The sequence below is a fragment of the Suncus etruscus genome, chromosome 11 (assembly GCF_024139225.1).
Source record: "Suncus etruscus isolate mSunEtr1 chromosome 11, mSunEtr1.pri.cur, whole genome shotgun sequence".
Taxonomy (NCBI): Eukaryota; Metazoa; Chordata; class Mammalia; order Eulipotyphla; family Soricidae; genus Suncus; species Suncus etruscus.
Genome location: NC_064858.1, coordinates 19,451,780 through 19,460,845, shown reverse-complemented (window position 1 = coordinate 19,460,845; position 9,066 = coordinate 19,451,780). Strand labels below are relative to the sequence as shown.

Sequence of the window (9,066 nt, the reverse complement as noted above, 5' to 3'; positions counted from 1 at the left end):
ACCCCTCAGCACCGGAGCTCATTAGAAAGTGTAGAATGAACCCACTTCCCTCACAATGGCTGCTTATTAGAAAACTTAGCATACAGAATAGGAACTAAACCTTCCCCATGAGGAAAACAATCAACCGCAATGGCTAGTTATTAAGGAAATTGGCACTAACATAGAATCAGAAACAAATTCCTCCCCCTCAGAACTATCAAACTTCAACCTATGAGGGGTTAAATATAGATTACCTCAGTTTATTTAAGAAAGTGCTCGAGGGGCCGGGAAGGTGGCGCTAGAGGTAAGGTGTCTGCCTTGCAAGCGCTACCATAGGACGAACCGCAGTTCGATCCCCCGGTGTCCTGTATGGTCCCCCTAAGCCAGGAGCAACTTCTGAGCGCATAGCCAGGAGTAACCCCTGAGCATCAAATGGGTGTGGTCCAAAAACCAAAAAAAAAAAAAAAAAAAAAGTTCTCGAGCATGGTCCTCTTCCTCCATTTTGTGTTGAATTCCTTGGTGCCAGGATGATGGTGGATTTGTACCCCCAGGATTTAAACATTATAGCAAAAACTTGTTTGAGCATTACTCAATATTTACAGTGGAAAATGTGGTCCTATATAGACTCTAAAAGTAAAATTAACAGCCTAGATTATTCTGGAAGGTTGGTTGCAGGAGTCACATTGTCTTATGAGATGCTGATAGAAGAGGAGATCACAGAACTAATTAAGCAGGCAAGACTAGCTCATGATGTTTTGAGACTTGTTAGGGAACTTGCTTTGAAAGCTTAGGAAAAAATGACTCTGAAATTGAATACAATGGTAGTCATACAAAGAATATTCAGGAGATATAAAATTTTTCTGGGGAAATTGAGAGGTGATTGAAAGGCAGATTAAAGATACATGAGTTCAAAAACTCCTGACAAAAACTGTAGCCTTTGATAATTCCAATAAAAGTTGTCAGGCTATATTGTATCCCATTATAGAGAAAGAAGATGTCAGGGTATTTCTACATGCTTGTAGAAATGCTGGAGCTTACAATTATCCTCCAATGTTCTACTGCTGCATCTTTAACAACATATGCTAGTCAGATGCAAACTCCAGGAATCAGTGGCTTTAGCCCAAGAAAACCACCTAGACCAGCGGTCGGTAACCTGCGGCTCGCGAGCCACATGTGGCTCTTTACACTTTTAATTTGGCTCTTCTGTATGCCGGGCAGCTGCTCCAGGAGTTAGGACTCTGCTCCTAGCCTCTGACCCAAGGTGGGCGGCGGTTCAAATCCCAACATCACATATGGTCCCCTAAGCCTGCCAGGAGAGATTTCTGAGCACAGAGCCAGAAGGAACCCCTTAATGCCAGGTGTGACCCCAAAACCAAAAAAAAAGATGCTCAGGTACAAAAAAAATTAATTCATCTATTTGAGTAAAAATGGATAATGAATAGATTGCTGGCAATCTCCTCATTAGAGGGAAAGCATATGTTTATGTTTCTACTAATGGCAACTCTGCCAACAAATTTTGGGTCCCACTATGCCTTGTCAGAAGCAGGATACTCACAAATGAAAAAAACTCAGATACAAGCGCATGATAAGATTGCAAACTTCCCCTCAGCACCAAAACATATTACACAAAAGGATGAGAACAGGAAAAAATCTGCAACTTTAACAGGTAACCAGGACAATAAGCTTATACTACACAATGAGGCAGAGACTATAGGAAATGGAAATGACCAATTCCGGAATCTTGGTTCTATAGATGAGGGAACTGGTCCTACTTTTACTGGACTTCATAATTTAGAAAACATTTTTACATGAACTCAGTCCTACAATGCCTGGATAATATTACAAGTTTGACTGATTACTTTTACCAGAACCATTATAAGGAAGCAATCCATTGGGACATAAAGGCAAAGCGGCAGAAGAGTTTGATAAGATTATAAAAGTCTGTGGATAGGATAATATAAGTATATCAACCCAAAAGACTAAGACGACCAATGAAAAGCAAAAAGACCAGTTCTAGTTTGCAGAGCAAAATCAACAAGATCCATATGAACTACTATTCCTGATGGAGGGTCTTCATTATGACTTGAACAAAGCTGATAGACAGAATAGACATATAGTGAAAAATAGTAATTATCTGGTTGACTCAAAAGCCACAAAACAAGGTTGGGAGAGACACAAGCAGTTAAATGAGTCTATTATTGCTACACTTTTCCAAGGCTGGCTTAAATCCACAATCTGGTGTCTCATCTACCACCAAAAATCTCTGATGAGATTCATTTATCCTTACCAGATAAATGCACGTTGCAAGGTTGCCTTAAAGTATTTTTTAAAGAAGAGGAACTGAAAAATAATAATACATTTTATTGCAGTCACTGCAATACGCAGCGGGATTCCTTAAAAAGAAAAAGAAAAGAAATTTGGAAATTACCACCTATGCTGCTTGTAAAAAATTTAAAACACTTGTTCTGTGACTGCAAGAAGATGAAAAAAACTACACACCTATGTGGACTTTCCTTTAGAAACCTTGATTTATCACAGTACACTATGAACTCTAAGAAAACCATACAACTTCTTTGTTTCAAACTATTATGCTGAAATGGAAAATACTGTTCTATTGCACAGACTATTGTAAAAATACAAGATAACATTGGTTTAAATTTGATGATCCAGAAGTTTCAGAAATATTAAACTCATCTAAAAATCTTCAGCAATTTATATTCATTTTTTCTTTTTTTGATTTTTGGGTCACACCCGGCAGTGCTCAGGGGTTACTCCTGGCTGTCTGCTCAGAAATAGCTCCTGGCAGGCACGGGGGACCATATGGGACACCGGGATTTGAACCAACCACCTTTGGTGCTGGATTGGCTGCTTGCAAGGCAAACACCGCCCTCATATTCATTTTTATACTTTAATGAGACCTGTGGCAATGAATACAGCTGTTTAGATTAAGCAGGTATTCTACTAATTGCTTTTTATAGATGTCTATAATAATGTTCTGTTTTTATCCATAGAGACAGCTGTAAAATACATTGGGAAAACATGGACTCCCACTACAGTCTTCACTATTAGAATGTTTTTGCATCTTAATTTCTATTCTATTATGTTTATAATAACCTTTTAATGTTTTTGTTCAGTAATCCTTGGAAATACAGTTTGGATGCCCTAGTTTTGCATTACAGTGATAAATATTCAGTTGGGGGGCCGGGAAGGTGGCGCTAGAGATAAGGTGTCTGCCTTGTAAGCGCTACCAAGGAACGGACCGCGGTTCGATCCCCCGGCGTCCCATATGGTCCCCCCAAGCCAGGGGCGATTTCTGAGCACATAGCCAGGAGTAACCCCTGAGCATCAAACGGGTGTGGCCCAAAAACCAAAAAAAAAAAAAAAAAAAAAAAAAAAAAAAATATTCAGTTGGACTCCTAAATGCAGTGCTCATTATGTCTTAACAAATATTTTAAATGATCCATTTTCTACTTGAATATGCCTGCTTGTATGATCAATGCCTCTCTCCACAGATATTCTTGGATAAAGCATCTGAATGTCATGAATTCTTGCTACAGAGCTCAGCCGTTGAGTATGTTTTTGCGATTTACTTTTTTTTTTTTTTTTTTTTTTTTTGGTTTTTGGGCCACACCCAGCAGTGCTCAGTGCTCAGCAGTTACTCCTGGCTATCTGCTCAGAAATAGCTCCTGGCAGGCACAGGGGACCATATGGAATGCCAGGATTCGAACCAACCACCTTAGGACCTGGGTTGGCTGCTTGCAAGGCAAATGCGGCTGTACTATCTCTCCAGCTTTTAATTCTTGCTAGTTTTATACTATATCATATGCCTTTGTTCTCAATTTGCCATCAGGAAAGGAACCTGGATGTTCAAGACATCTGATACAATACTCCTAGGTATAGACTCTTTTTACAGTTCTCATTGCCATGTTACTTAGCATTCTAGCCTTGACTATTATGATCGTTTTTAAGAATGTTCTAAACCATGAAGCCTTTTTCATCAAAGTTCCCCTCCATCAATGTCTATTACTCCAAAAAAATTAGAAAATTTTTGCACCTGACATGCTGGCTTTATATTTTAAAGCATTTGGTCAATTCCACCTGGGTCAATTTTCCTATGGTTCAATCCTTTGACCTGCTTCTGTGTGAGTGTGTGTGGTGCCTACCTCTGTGTTTTATTTAATGTCCATCTGTTTTATACATAATATCTGTCTGTATTACAGACAACCCTTCCTTCTTGTATTTGGCTATTTTCTTCTCCCAGGAAAATGATGCCACTGCTGCTACAGCAGCTGCACTGGAGCTTATGGTGCCACTCCGGCTTAAGTTTGAAGTATCAAAATAAATCAGCACAGCTGAAATTGCTGCAGACCACCCACTGCATGGAGATCGGGACTCGGCCAGGACCATTGGTTAGCGAGCTACTCTGGTCCTCTCCAATGGCTCATCCTGTATGAAGGCCTTCTGCTCTAGGTCATCACTCTGGCTGCTGCTGCTGTCAAAATCACTTGAGTCACTGGGCTACGAGTCATCCTCAGAGAAGGCAGACACACTGCTACTGCTGATGTGTTCTTGGCAGTCACTTTTTTTTTTTTTTTTTTGGTTTTTTGGGCCACACCCGGTGGTGCTCAGGGGTTATTCCTGGCTGTCTGCTCAGAAATAGCTCCTGGCAGGCACGGGGGACCATATGGGACACCGGGATTCAAATCAACCACCTTTGGTCCTGGATTGGCTGCTTGCAAGGCAAACACAGCTGTGTTATCTCTCCGTGCCCCACTTTTTTTTTTTAAAGGAAAAAAGTCCATTTACTGAGTCACACATCCAGCTGTAAACATGTCACCCTCACTCCGCCACAGTCCACGATGACTGGGTACAAGAGAGAGTCACCCAGATGGAGCCAAGTGGGTGCGTAGGCAGGCGAACAGTGAGGGCTCAGTGTTTCCATGGGAGCCCTGCAGGATAGATAGGGCGCAGTGGCTGAGTGTCTTAAGCAGTTCTGCAGAGAGCACGAAGGCAACCCCATGGGCCCTCTCGGGCCCTAAAAGCCTGTCTGGCTCGGTCCAGTTTCCAGCTCCTGGGCAAGTGAGACTGCCCTACCTGCCTAGAATGGAGCCCAAGGTCCGGTTGACTTCTGAGAACGAGGCCAGGGCTCCTTCCCTGGGGCAGGGTCCACCTATCCACAATAGCGAACCTATGGCACGCATGCCAGCGGTGGCCAGCGGTGGCACACAAAGGCTTTGCAGCTGGCACGTGGGAAGGTGCAGCAGTTTGGGCACGCAGGCTCAAAAAGGTTAGCCATCACTGTCTAGGCAGTTAGGTGGGTGAGCAAGGGACCCCACTACACTGCAGTCTCCTGGTCCTCATGCTGAACTATCTGGTAGTGCAGCCACTTCTCCATATAGGTCACCAGCTCCACTACTGGGGTGTGTCACCCTGTTGGTCTTTATATTTTTGGATTTTAGGTCACACCCGGTGGTGCTCAGAGGTACCTCCTGCTCTGTGCTCAGAAGTCACACCTGGCATGCTCTGGGGACCATATGAGATGCTGGGATTCAAACCGGGGTCCATTCTCTGTTGGCTGTATGCAAGGCAAACTCCCTACCGATGTGCTATCGCTTCAGCCCCTACTTGTATTTCTTCATAAGCGAGGTCCCGGCTTCTACGATGTGGCAGTTGGTGCGATGGCCCAGGGCCGCAGCCTGGTGCAGACAGTTTTCCCCTTTTTCCTCCATAGCATCAAGGATCTATGTGGGGTTGTGCTCCAGCAGGGAGAGGGCCACCTCCTTGCAGCCATTGCTGGCCATCTGGTGCAGGAAGGTGTAGCCATGAGTATCTTGGTGCAGTAGGTCACAACCCCACCCAGACAGCTCCTTTGAGCAGAAGTTCCTCTGATCAGCCTTCACTGGCTCCTCACCTCTAGGGGACGCATAACCACCTAGATCTGGTCTTGACCAGAGTGTTGGGGAGCAGGGGGAGGCGGGGAGAGAAGAGGTGGGGGTGGGGAAATCAGGTTATGCTGACGCCCCCAATAGCTCAAGGTCCACGATATAAATCTCGTCCTGTGCAATTTCCATCACACAGTTGAGGTGTTCCTGCACTCAGACAATCCTGTAGAAGCAGCTGGTCATGGTGGTGTCCTGGAAGCACCATTTGGAGGACAATTTTTTGGCTTGACTCTAGCCCCTTCAGGTTCCTACTGGAGCCTCTCAATGTGGATGTGGCAAAGCTATGGGTTGCTGTTCCCGGGGACCCCCACAGTGCCCAGGGGCACAGAGGCCACTTTGAGCTGCTACTTGTCATAGTGCAGTGCCTCATAGTCGTGCATGCTGATGTGGCTTACCTGGGTTCTCAGCTGCTCAGGTATTGGCTGCTGGCAGGGATGTCATAGTGAAGCTGATGACCTCAAGGTATCCATTGTCTTGTCACTAGGGCTCAGAGTTCTAGTGTTCATCAGGGTGGCCCCAAGGCATGGTATTTATATAGTACCTGGAGATGTTCAGAAAAACAATGCACTGGGACTTTAGGTCCTGGATTGGGGGCAGGTTTAACCCATCACACACCACGTGGATGTGCTTGGCAGATCCTTGGAGCTGTCGGAGAAAGCGGTGCCGGCATAGAACATCTTGTTGAGGAAGCTGCTGTTGAATTTCTCTCGGTTGGCAGGGTTTGCGACTCTTGGAACTCCAGGGTGATGTGGACGTTGGAGCCCAGGCTGAATAATTATTGAATACGTCAAGGGGCAGCTGGTAGGTGGTGCCCTATTCTTACTCCTTGGCCCAGTCTTAGGATTGGGCTCAGCCAGCAGATCCCAGCAGTCCAGCTGCACCACGTTTCTTTCCTCTACATGGTACAGGATCTTGGATACTGGCTCAATTGTGTAGGCCACTCCCCCACCCACCACCCAACCCCGTTGAAGGTGCAGGCCAATTCGTGCCCAGGGGCAGGATTGCGACAGGGGATGATAGCTTCAGGCTCATCTGGTCCATCATGGAGAGGATCCAGCCCACACTGCCATCACTCCCACATGCCAGGATCCGCAGATTATGTACTTTGTGGTACATTTCCAGTGCCTCTTGGGGCCTTTTGGCTCAAGTCGAAGACCTGTCAGGGGTTGAGATTCCAGAGGAAGGACTGCATGATCTTAACATTCTCATTGACCCCACTCTTGGGGTTCACAAACACTAGCAGGGGCTTCATGAGGGGGGATGGGGTGGGCCTGATCATGAAGGGCCTCCAGCAACCCTCCTCCTGCTGCTGCTTGTTCAATTTCCTTTTGAGGGACACCCACTCCTCCTCCTTGATGGCTTTGAGTGTGTTCTGTGAGGCCTGCAGGCTCAGAATACCCAGGTAGGGGGGGATCAGAGCAACCTGTGTGCCCAGGGAGCAGGGATCCTAGATGTGCTGCAGCATGAAGCAGGACACTTGCTGTGGTAGGCCTGTTTGTACCAGGAGCAGCTTATGGCCACAATCTCCTTGCTGTGGAAGGTGGAACTTCTGCTGGAAGCCCTTCCCGCAGTGCTGAGACTTGCCATCCTGGCACCATCGGTGGACCCAGTGGTGCCACACAAAGGTTGGCTCAAGAACATTCCTGGAGCCTGACTCCCAGAAGAATAGCTTACAACGGAAATTGATCTTTTCCAGCTGCTCAATGCATGGCTGCACACTTCTTCTGGGACGCTGGTTTCTGCAGCATCTTGTCTACACAGTACTGCTTCCTGACATAGCAGAAGTCCCCATGTTGGTCTCGAATCAGATGTGTTCCCCATTTGTTGTTGATTCACTCCAGTCCACGTTGCTTCAGATCTGCTGTGCTGGTTCAGGGCATGGGGTGCCGGGAGGAGGTAGAGGAAGTGCCAAGTGCTGGAGGCCCAACTTGGCAATGGCTTTCACAACTTTAGGCCTGGGGTCCTGGCAACTTGCGCTGCAGAGCCAGCTGGCACCTGTGCCAGAGAGGGCACATCCACTGCCCGCGATGCTGACTGAGGCTCTTCAGCCGGAGGTGCTGGCCAGAGGGCCGCTGCTAACTAAGGCACCGAAAGTAGCTGTGCAGGCCCCAGTGGGCAGGGTCTGAGCAAGTTGGAGGCACAGCGGTGGTGCTGCCATGGGGCACCAGCAGCAGTGGCTGGGCACCCTGCAGGACACCCAGGGATTTATCTTCCTCCTCTTCCTCTTCCTCCTCTTCCTCCATGTCCCCAAGCCCAGCTCCTTTGGGCAGAGGCAATGTGTTGGACACCTCCACAGCAAATCAGGGATTGCAGGCAGGGGTCCAGTGCTGGAGATCCTGCGGCTGTCCTAGGCCCACAGCCCACAGCCCAGGAAGCAGCCCTGAAACTGGGCACTGGAATGGCGGTGCTGCATCAGAGATGAGGAGGCCTAGTAGTCTGGGGAGAGGCGCCGGGCCTTGCCAGTGGGCAGCAGAGACCCTTACCTTCTACTGAAAATGTCTCCTAAAGAAGGTCTCCATGGCAGAGCCTGGCAGTGGCTATTGGGCAGAGTCCCAGATCGTCTGGTGCTGGAACCAGTCCCAGCCTGGTGTGTGCCCAGGAGCCTTTGCCAAGAACACAAATGTGGCCCTGAGGAGGAAGGGGGTGTCTGTGGCATCTGACCTCGAACCCTAGGGGAACCACATGCGCACTGCCAGCCACTTGGTTGCCCCATAAGGGGAGTGTGGCCACATTCCATCTCTGTGACCCCATGGCCTGGCTCATCCAATCTAGGAACCAGGATCCACAGAACTGGGCCTCAATGGGATAAGAAAGCATGGGATGCCCGGGCCTCCAGTCTGATTCTGGCCATTCCAAAGATTGCTTTTGGTCACCCCCAAGGAACAGGGGGTCACAGGACATAGTAGAGAGAAAGCCATGTGCATGTTTCAGGGCAAAGTGATAGTAGGGGTGGGGAGGGTGTTTGCCTTGCACACGGCCAACCTGTGTTTGATCCATGGCATCCCATACGGTCCCCCAAGCATTGCCAGGAATGATCCCTGAGCACCGCAGGGTGTAGGGCCCCTTAAAGATAAGATTGCCTCTGAAGAGATATTCAGTCCATACAAGATTCCCCCATCCCACTCCTTCAGTCCCAGTCTTGAAC

General features: G+C 47.5%; 1 pseudogene; it reads right to left on the bottom strand.

Annotated features, from left to right (window-relative positions):
• Positions 1-5,391: 5,391 nt before the first annotated feature.
• On the bottom strand, positions 5,392-8,164 carry LOC126022002 (diacylglycerol kinase zeta-like; annotated as a pseudogene).
• Positions 8,165-9,066: the final 902 nt, after the last annotated feature.